Source organism: Dasypus novemcinctus, chromosome 5 (genome assembly GCF_030445035.2).
Source record: "Dasypus novemcinctus isolate mDasNov1 chromosome 5, mDasNov1.1.hap2, whole genome shotgun sequence".
Classification (NCBI taxonomy): Eukaryota; Metazoa; Chordata; class Mammalia; order Cingulata; family Dasypodidae; genus Dasypus; species Dasypus novemcinctus.
The window spans coordinates 162269687-162279252 of NC_080677.1; the positions used below are offsets into that span (position 1 = coordinate 162269687).

At 44.5% G+C, this 9566-nt stretch overlaps 1 non-coding gene across 1 annotated transcript; it reads left to right on the plus strand.

Moving 5' to 3' along the window:
* The first annotated feature begins 361 nt into the window (after positions 1-361).
* Positions 362-435, plus strand: TRNAN-GUU (transfer RNA asparagine (anticodon GUU)). The gene has a single exon. It is a non-coding gene; the product is annotated as a tRNA-Asn (tRNA).
* The last annotated feature ends 9131 nt before the right edge of the window (positions 436-9566 follow it).

The following is a 9566-nucleotide window of genomic DNA, read 5'->3' on the forward strand; positions in this document are numbered from 1 at the left end:
CGCGGACAGCGAGACGCGGGCAGAGCCAGGCGGGCGCGCTGGGGGCGCCGCGAAGGCCCGGGAGGAGCGAGCGCGCCGGGGCAGGGGGCAGAGGCAGGCGCTCAGCCGGCGGGATTGAAGGCTCGTTTCCCTGGAAAGGGACGCGAGTGGAAGCTCCTCCCGCCGCCGCGGAGCGTGGCGAACGGGCGCAGGCGCGCCGCGGCCCCGGGCGCGGGCGGCGGGCGTGTTCTCCTGGGCTTACTCGCGGGGCTGGGACCCGGGCGTCGGCTCCTGGGGGGTCCTGCTTCTGCTGCTCGGGGGAAGCGCCCGGGCAGGCGGCCGCGCCTCACAAAGGCGCCGGCGGAGGCCGCTCCCGCGCCGCGTCTCTGTGGCGCAATCGGTTAGCGCGTTCGGCTGTTAACCGAAAGGTTGGTGGTTCGAGCCCACCCAGGGACGTCCTCCTTTTCGCGGCCTCCGCGCCCCAGCTTTTGCGCAGACCCCCGAGCCCAGGCCCCGGCGCGTCCCGGCGGAGCGCCCAGGCTCCCCGCGGCCCCCCGCCTCCGGCCCCGGCCCTTCCGCCCCTGCGCCCGGGGCCCGCGGGGCCGGGGTCCTCCCGCCCGGGCCGGGGTCCTCCCGCCTCCGCGCGGCCCCGCCTGCGTCAGCCGACGGCGGGGGGGCCCTGGGGATGAGCCGCGGGCCCCGCACGCCCCCCGCCCCGCGCAGGGACCCCCCGCCCCGCGCAGGGACCCCCCTGCAGGCCCGGGGGCGGGGGCGCAGGACACCGGCCTGGTTCCTCGGGACCCTTGCCCTGGGGTGGGTCGGTGGAGTGTGTTGACTGAAAGAGGGTCAAGTTCAAGCTGCCGCTGATAAAAAATTCCCACCTTTTTTCCTGGCCCTGACGCTTGGTCCGCTTTCGCCCGTTCCCCGTCAGCCCAAACACGTACTCTTTATGCTGACTTAAGCATTATTTATTCTGGCATTAGTAATTTCAGAAGTAATTTTATTGTAATAAATCCTTTGTGTGGACCCTATTTTACTTTTTCTACCAGATTGAGGTGCTAGAATTTTGTCGGAAATTTTCCCATCAATTCAGAAAGGGAGAAAAAATTTTTTTTTCACAACTGTGAAACAAAGTTCAAAAAAGAATTATGATTAAGATTTAAAGTGAAACTACTTTATGGTTTGCTTTGACGTTCTTTATGCATACTATTTCTCTCACAAGATATAAAGCCTTGTGAGTTATAAGCTAAATATATATAGCATTCCAGAAGTAATCATAGTTTCATCATAATGATTATTCTTGGTATGGATTATAGAATCTTGAAAGATGGTTATGTAGAAAAGTATAGGAACTGGCACATCTTAACTCTGCAAATATTTAATTCTTTATATTTTCCCAAGGTTTACCTATCTTAAAAGACTAGCACTTACTGAGTTTGTCAGGCACCGTTCTAAACGCTTTCCTGGGTTAGCTTGTGTAACCCTGACAACAACCCTCCCAGGCAGGTCCTGTTCCCACTTTACAGTAGGAACAACTGAGGCACAATGGGAACCAGGGACTCCTGAAGTTGCTGTGAATCGCCAGCCCCCCTTTGAATCCAGGTGGTCTGGCTGGAAGCCCACCTTCCTCACTGCACTGCCTGCTTAGTCTTCTCTAAAACGGAACTACTCAATTAACTAGTTACTTTAAAACCAAAGGTGGTGTTTTAAATGACAATTTATTAATATTTTGCTCCAGACCTGAAAAGGAAACAAACAAACAAACCACTCCTGAATGCGCATAAAACAGTAAAGGGCAGCGTTAAATTACGTGTTCAACATGCTGCTTAATTTTATTCAAGTGAAAATTGTGTGGGAACATGAAATCTGAATGTGAGCTGTGTCTGTGGGAAACAAGTGGGAAGCATTTCTGTAGAGAAGGTAGATTAAAAATAAAGGCGGGTTGGAGGAGCCCCCGCAAGTAGGCAACAGGCCTAGAGATAAAGACAGACTTGGGCAAGGGGGGTAGCCTGGAGTCTTGGGGCTCACTGACAGCTGACTGCTGCCTGGGACTTGGGGCACCCAGGTGTACCCCTATTTCAGGACACCCTTGTGAGACAGCACCAGGACCCAGATGACAGTTTTAAATTTGTTCTTACATTTCCAAGTATTCTCTACTTCACCATATTTGGGGGATTAATAAAATTTAGAGGCCAGAAAATCAAGAGGGAGGATTAAATGTGTATGGAGGTAGGGCACTGAGTGCAAAACTGCACTATAATACAAGTAACTCATCGTAGTATGTGGGTAAGCACTTGGTATTTCCTTTTAATTGGTTGGGGTATACAGAAAGTGGGAACAATTTTGGAAATACCGCTTAAATATTTATTGCTACACTGACTCATAACATATATACAGTGTGGAGGTGGGGAGGAGGCCACATGGCAAACATGTTTCTTTTTGTTTCTAAACCTGTATCTGATATCGCTTTGTAATACTGCGGCAGAAACTTAATTTTGCATTTTTCCTCATGCACAATGCACAGTAAGGAATAGAGCCAACATGAATTCTAATTTTGTTTCTCTGAATTTTGGAGGACATGAGGCCTAAAATGTTCTTCAAGTATAGTGACAACTGACCGAAGAAGGATAAACGGGAGGTGGACTAAACGATAATCCATTTAGCTGGGAAATGGTTGAAGAAGTTGAAACTTTTAAAATGTAATAACAGTTTGGTGAGTGTTGTTGTTAAACGTTAAGAATGTTCATTTTTAACAGTTGCAGAATTTCATTTAAAAGGCTTCCAGGTGATCCTCTTTGGAGGTGTGGTGTGCAGTTTAGGTTTTTACATGTTGAAAATAAATGTTGAACGTACAGGAATAATGTGGCAATACACTATTTCTGTAAAATAGTAGTAGTAAACTCTGCAGTTTTAAACTATTCTCAGAGCTTAAATTTTTAAGAGAAGTAATTAAAATTTAAATTACAAAAATGTAATTAGAGATTCATGTAATTAAGAAAACTTAAAATATAATTTTAAAGGAAACTTTATTAAGTATCAGTACATACTGAAATTTGCAAAAATAATTAAGGATACAAGTGAGTAAAATTTTCACAAAGTAATTATATCTTTGTAAACAACCCCTAGTTCAATAAATAAAACAATATCAACATCCCAGAACTCCTTTGTGCCCTCCTCCCAGTTCCCCCAATGTATGGGTTATCCGGTTGAAGTGTGGATTGAAAGTTGTCATAGGTCAGGATTGAAAAATAAATTTACTGCAAAATCCTATCAGATAAGGACTTACATGTGAAGATGAGAAGCAATAACAGAAACTAGAAATCAGTTTTCCACTTAGAATTCCATGCCTACTCACTTATGACCTAATTAACTGTGATAAACTTGGTAAGAATAAATTTGGACTATTAAGGCATAAAATATGAGAAATGTACTCTTCCTTTATTTCTCTGTAAGCAAATACAAAACTGCCCCCCGTGTTTGCCAGCCACAGAAAAAAACAAAACAAAAAACAAAACATAACAGAACACCCAACAAAAAAAAGCGTGAAACAAAAACAATCTCGAAATGATTTTGGCATTTATATTAATTTGATATTATTTTTGGGAAAAAAATTTAAACTTTAAAACCAAGATGAGACTGGAGATTAAAAGGTGCTATAAGAAAAGATGACTCAATAGTTTCCCAAATAGTATCTTCTGAAACGTTGAGAATTTTAATCTAGAGTCCTCCAGTGCAGAAGAACAAGTAGTTGTCCTGTCATTTTGAAACTATAAATGACTATGAAGGAGAGTCTATATGTGATGGAAAAAAAGAGCTGTATTTAAAGTTGTGAAAGGGCCCAGTTTAATATCACTGAGGAAAGGCATTCTAGAAAGGGTCAGCAGATAAGAATCAAAGCAAAGTTTTCTTTCTCTTTTCAAACACAATTCTTCATTCTCACTGCAGTTGTATAGCCGTCGGGCCTGAACCTTCTCCTCCTTCTCGCGAGGATGCTACTGGCGGCTCAGCCTTGTCCCTTTGTGGGTCTGATGGCACCAGCCCTTGATGGGCAGCTCTGGTCATGGGCACTTGATGACCCATGGTCAGGTGTCTTACCACAGCCCAGTACCACGTCAAAAGATGTTTTTGTTTTTGCTTTTCTTGGAACAGTGCGCTTATTTGCTGCAGACACATGGCCTTGTTCCCAAAAGCTAGGGTCTGTATTGTGATCCCCCTTTGGGAGCTTGCCATTAATTCCACACGACATCTGTGCCCTCCACTGCCCACCAAGTGCCATGGGGTCTGCTGAGGAGCCTTCCCAAGCGGCGGGGATGCTGGCATTGCCCTGGACTTACTGGGGCCCCACAGAACCGGTGGCCCTCGAGTCCCCTGGTGCACGAGCTGCAGCAGGCTTCCTGTTGAGCATGGGCCCCGAAGGGGCTTGCCGGGCATTTGGCTATTTCCTGAAGGGGGAATTATGAGGCTTTGTCCATTACCCTAGCAGGGGTGGGGAGTTCTAGACCCCAGGATTCCTCCGAACGTCAGTGAAGTCAGAATCTGGGGTTTGCCTCACCCCACGTGGACAGCGGTCATCTCCCCACGGCCGCCAGCCTACTGCCGGTTCCTCCTTAGCTGACCCAGTAACACGCTGCCCCTTACAGTGGACCACCCTGAGGTCTGCAGAACCACAGATGGCCCAGGTCCCTCGGAGGGTGAGGGGGTCGACAGGGACTCGGAGCTGGGAGGAAGGCAGAATTCCTGCGACGCAGGCCCAGGCCGCTTCCGCTCTTTCTCCGCGGTGGGAGGGCCACATGCCACGTGCCCGAGGCGGCTTAACCGCGGCAGTGATTGGGGCCGCTCCTTGATAAACTTGCTGTCATCCTCCAGGAGTCACTGGGTTTGGTCAAGGTCAGACTAGCAGTTATAGGGACGTGTGATGAGGACCTTCACCGCATCCTGTAGATGGTCAAGGGCGTCCTTGCGATGCGGTGGCTGTGGTGAAGGAGGCAGCTTCAGAGCGTCTCTTGGCCTGTCCAGCTGCGGTGGCCGAGGGTCAGCGTGGGGGTTTCCGCCAGCCTCCAGGCGGGTCCGTTCGGGTCACACGTGTGTGCGCTCGGCCGGCTGGTGGCCCAGGAGGCAGGACTCCTCTCAGCACCTGGAGCCCGAAGTGTCCCCTCCCCTGGGGGGCCATGAGGACACTCTGTGCCCTGGGTGTCAGCGTGAATTCAGACTCGACCCCCAACAGCCCTTGAAACGGGGCTCCCCGCGCCCCCCATCAACGGCAGACAGGCGGGCTGGGCCCCGGGCGGTCGGCTGCAGCTCCCCGAGCTTGTTTTCTCATCTCCCTTCTCCATTTCACAGCTCTTTTCTTACTCTTTTCCTTAAGTCATTGCTGTTGTTGTGCCTTTCCTAGTCGTTTTTTTTTTTAGTTATGTACCTGGTTTGTGAATCTCCATTAAAAAAATAGATCAGAGATTTTGATATGTGGTGATTTCCCTTTTCATTATTTTCTAAATAGTTTATAATTGTTTGTTTTGCAACTTAAAAGTTATTAAGGAGAGGTTTACTGTTCTTTTTCAGGTGGTTGGATTTTTTTCAAAATTAATTTTATTAATTTATGGCTTTACCCTTGTGTAGTCAGAGAATGAGGCCAAATAGACTGTCTACTTTTGTAATTTATTGCAGTTTTCTGTTTCCCCATAAAAAAGTTTTATTTCTATTTCTCTCACATACACCAAGGACAGACACAGAATAACTAAAGGTAATTGACTGACATAAATTTGCATGCATTGAAATATCTGATGTGCAATATATACAGATAAAGTCAGAGCATATAGTTTTTCTTTTTCTTTCTTTATATTACCAAGGTTTTGGGGAAATGAGAAATGAATAGGAAAGTAGTTAGCACAGGGCTAACTGTAATACAAGGGCATTTATGGGCTTCAGTCACCATTGACTTTACTGCAGTGGTAAATCATAGATAGCTGGTTATAATTATATCAGTCAGGGAGATTGCCATCAGCAGTGAGTGACGCTTAACCCTATCAATTGAGTGCCTTAAAAGGGGAAGTGATTCCAGCATTGAGAGAGAATTTCCCAGCTCGTCTTTGGACAGCCAACACCTCCCAGAACTCGTCAAGAACCTTCACTGGACTTTCACTGCAGCCCCTGGTTGCAGCCTGCCTGCGGAACCTGGACTTGTGCATCCCCACGGCTGCATGAGAAACTCTTATAGAATCACCTACTATTGACAGATACCTTTTGTTGATTCTGTTTCTAGAGAACCCCGACTAATACAATTTCTAAGTGTGTATTTGTTGCTTTAAAAATCAAGCAACATGGGAAGCAGATGTGACTCAACTAATAGAGCATCCACCTACCATATAGGAGCTCCAGGGTTCAAAGCCAGGGCCTCCTGGCCTGTGTGGCGAGCTGGCCCATGCGCAGTGTTGCCATGCGCAAGGAGTGCCGGACCACGCAGGGGTATCCTCTGAGTAGGGGAACCCCATGCGCAAGGAGTGCACCCTGCAAGGAGAGCTGTCCTTCACAAAAAAGCATAGCATGCCTAGGAGTGGCACCACACACACACAGAGAGCTGACGCAGCAAGATGATGCAACAAAAAGAAACACAGATTCCCAGTGCTGCCAAGAATGCAAGTGGACACAGAAGAACAAACAGTGAATGGACACAAGAAAACAGACAACAGAGGCAGGGAAGGGGAGAAACAAACAAACAAAAAAGCAACAGACTGTAAAAGTGTGGAAATGTATAGAGTTGGTGGTAACACATTATAGTGAGTATCAGCTGATTTAATATGGGATTGTAACTGCAAAGGGTAGTCTAGGAATATAAATGTTAATTGAAAGAAAGCTAGAGAATAATCTAGGGACTGAATAACACAGTGAACCCAGAGGAGCATGAGAATTGTGGCTAATGGTACAAATACAAGAATGTTCTTCTATGAACTAGAACAAACAGGCATCACCATTGCAAGATGGTAAGAATGTGGAGAAGCATGGGAAAAACACAATTAATGTAACCTATGGACTATAGTTAACAACAGTATTGTAATGTTCTTCCATCAGTGCCAATGATGCACTGTGTCAATGATAAGGGGGGATTAGAAAAAAGTATGCCAAATGTATGCTATGGGCTATAGTTAGTGGTAAGAGTCCGATGATATTATCTCATAACCTGTAAAAAATGTTCCACAACAATGTAGTTTATTGGTAGAGGGGTGTTGTATGGGAATTCCACACATGAGCATGATTGTTTTGTAGGTTCACAACTCTTCTCATAAAAAAATATTTTTTAAAGATGATTTTCAGGGCAAAGGGTTTTTGGCCTTGGATAGGAATACTTTTTTTCTATTTCATTAAAAATTTAAAACTCTCAAAAAAAATAATCAAGCAACAGTTATTTTTTTTCAAAAAAATTTTTTATTATCCCCCCTAGTGGCTTTTTGTGTGCTGTCTGTTCTCTGTGTCCATTCGCTGTGCATTCTTCTTTGTCTGTGTTTATTTATTTTATTTTCCCTCCCCCCTTGCAGCTTGCTTGCTGTCTGCTGTCTGTGTCCATTCGCTGTGTGCTCTTCTGTGTTTTTTACTTGTCTCCCCTTTTTTTTGTTACATCACCTTGCTGAGTCAGCACTCTGCAGCACTTGTGGGCCGGGTAGCTCTCCGTGGCATGTGGGTGAGCCTGCCTTCACAAGGAGGCCCCGGAACACAAACCCAGGGCCTCCCGTATGGTAGGCGGGAGCCCAACTGATTGAGCCACAGCCACTTCCCTAACAGAGTTATTTTTAAAATAAGCCTGAGGATTTCCAAGGCAAAGTTGGATTCCAGTTGGCTCAGTAAGGGTAGAATGAAGCAGGACACATGTTTTGTTTTTTAGACTTGAAGCTCAAGTGCATTCTCTTGGTTTTGGGTCACAATAAAATAAATAGTCTTGAGAAAAATGTTATAGCACTTTGTGTTGAGATTTTTTGCCAGAAAAGAGTGGGAGGGGATAGAGAGCAAAAAGTACTTTGTGGAGAATAATGGTTCCTGATGAAACTTTCAGTGTATTTAAAATCAAATACAAATTTCTATGAGCTTATGCTCTGTTCAATTATATTAGCACAAGTTATAAATCACAACTTTTCATTAAAATCCTGTCCTTCCCACTCAGCCTTCATTTTATATTCTCTAATCTACCTTTTGGAAGATTTGTGTGCCAAATTACCAAGGAAGAGAAGCATATGAATGTTACATCTTGTATTTCAAGTAAATATTCTAAGTTTCTGAGCTAAAATAAGAAATAAACTACCTATTGTGTACATAGACTGTTGCTACCTTGTGTTGTTAGAAAGAATAAAAAGTGTTCCATTCTGATTTTAAGTGATCATATTTTATTCTAGTGTCTGTCATTTAAAGTAGGTTACTTACGATCTTTATGTTAGGATGTATATATTTAACAAATGTAGATTGGAAATGGGTTGAAAAGGAGATGTTTATTGTAAATGTACTTTAGAGCAGAGTTAGCACTGAGGGAAAATACATCCTGTCTCTGACTATGGATTAGGGTGAACATTATCACTAATTTACTGGATTCTTCTGTTTGTACAGTGGGGGGCTGAGGTGTCAAGAAATGAGAGTTCACTAAATAACTTTGGTTGGGGAGAAGAAATCCTAGAAGCCTGACGTCCCCTGCAGACAAGACACGGAACCCCAGGTTTGAAACCCTCCTCTGACCCTCTGCAGTTCACTGTAGCATTCTTTAGCCATGCACCATTTAATGCCTTGCTTTAGAGTACTTTTCACTCTCTAATCCTTCCTCTTAGCTATTTTTGAAATTTATAAAGGTAGTTTATAAAAGATAATTTGCAAGCACTAAAAAAAAAGAGAACAAAGAAAAATGCGAACAGTTCTAGTCATACTGCACATACAATTTTGCCCTCTGGCACTTTCTCTTAATATCATGGAATAATAATTTTCCCATATGAGTATGTAGTATATTTTCAGTTGCTGCATACTATTTCATTTAGTGTGTATATCACAGTCCACTTCCCTGTTCCACTAACATTGAACATTTAGAGTATTTCTCATTTCCTCACTGTGATATAGAGTGCCAAAATGAGGGTCTTTGTAGATAAGGATTTTCCCCCGTTCATTTAGGACAACTTTCTTGGGTCCTATTTTACAAGCAGTGCCCCCGAGCCTTCAGAAAGGGCTGAATCAATTTATGCTTCCAGCCACCATGTATGAGGATTTGGTTTTGACATACTCCTAGCAATGGTGAGAATTAGAATTTAAAAACTTTTCCTCATTACTTTGCTAGATTAAAATAGTATCTGAGTGCTGAGAATGGGTACTGATGCTCAGTGTTTGTGGAAGTTTTAATTAGCTTGACTCGAAATGGACGGAGTTGATGGTAACACATTATAGTGAGTAGAACTAGCAGCTGATTTATAAATGGGATTGTGGCTGAAAAAGGTAGTCTGGGGATGTAAATGTCAATTGAAAGAAAGTTATAGAATAATCTAGAGACTGAATAACACAGTGAAACCAGAGGTGTATGAGAATTGTTGATAATAGTACAAATACAAGAATGTCCTATGAACTAGAAC